At 39.6% G+C, this 910-nt stretch overlaps 1 non-coding gene across 1 annotated transcript; it reads right to left on the bottom strand.

Moving 5' to 3' along the window:
* Window positions 1–212: 212 nt before the first annotated feature.
* Window positions 213–316, bottom strand: LOC148562669 (small nucleolar RNA R71). The gene has a single exon (XR_015887146.1). It is a non-coding gene; the product is annotated as a small nucleolar RNA R71 (small nucleolar RNA).
* Window positions 317–910: the final 594 nt, after the last annotated feature.

The following is a 910-nucleotide window of genomic DNA, read 5'->3' as shown; positions in this document are numbered from 1 at the left end:
TTTTCAGTTCTTAACTGAATTCTTGCAGATCTGTGATACTGTTAAAGACTAATGGAGTAGATCGTGAAGTCTACAAGCTCATGCTTTTTCCATTTGCTGTAAGAGACAGAGCTAGAATATGGTTGGACTCTCAACCTAAAGATAGCCTGAACTCTTGGGATAAGCTGGTCACGGCTTTCTTAGCCAAGTTCTTTCCTCCTCAAAAGCTGAGCAAGCTCAGAGTGGATGTTCAAACCTTCAAACAAAAAGATGGTGAATCCCTCTATGAAGCTTGGGAAAGATACAAACAGCTGACCAAAAAGTGTCCTTCTGACATGCTTTCAGAATGGACCATCCTGGATATATTCTATGATGGTTTATCTGAGCTATCAAAGATGTCACTGGACACTTCTGCAGGTGGATCCATTCACCTAAAGAAAATGCCTGCAGAAGCTCAAGAACTCATTGACATGGTTGCTAATAATCAGTTCATGTACACTTCTGAGAGGAATCCTGTGAGTAATGGGACGCCTATGAAGAAGGGAGTTCTTGAGATTGATACTCTGAATGCCATATTGGCTCAGAATAAAATATTGACTCAGCAAGTCAATATGATCTCTCAGAGTCTGAATGGAATGCAAGCTGCATCCAACAGTACTCAAGAGGCTTCTTATGAAGAAGAAGCTTATGATCCTGAGAACCCTGCAATAGCAGAGGTGAATTACTTAGGTGAACCTTATGAAAACACCTATAACTCATCATGGAGAAATCATCCAAATTTCTCATGGAAGGATCAAAAGCCTCAACAAGGCTTTAATAATGGTGGAAGAAATAGGTTTAACAATAATAAACCTTTTCCATCATCCACTCAGCAACAGACAGAGAACTCTGAACAAAATACTTCTAATTTAGCAAACTTAGTCTCTGATCT

This window comes from Arachis ipaensis, chromosome B6 (assembly GCF_059453495.1).
Source record: "Arachis ipaensis isolate K30076 ecotype BB chromosome B6, ASM5945349v1, whole genome shotgun sequence".
Lineage (NCBI taxonomy): Eukaryota > Viridiplantae > Streptophyta > Magnoliopsida > Fabales > Fabaceae > Arachis > Arachis ipaensis.
The sequence above is the reverse complement of the archived record's forward strand: the minus strand, read 5'-3'. Positions and strand labels throughout refer to the sequence as shown.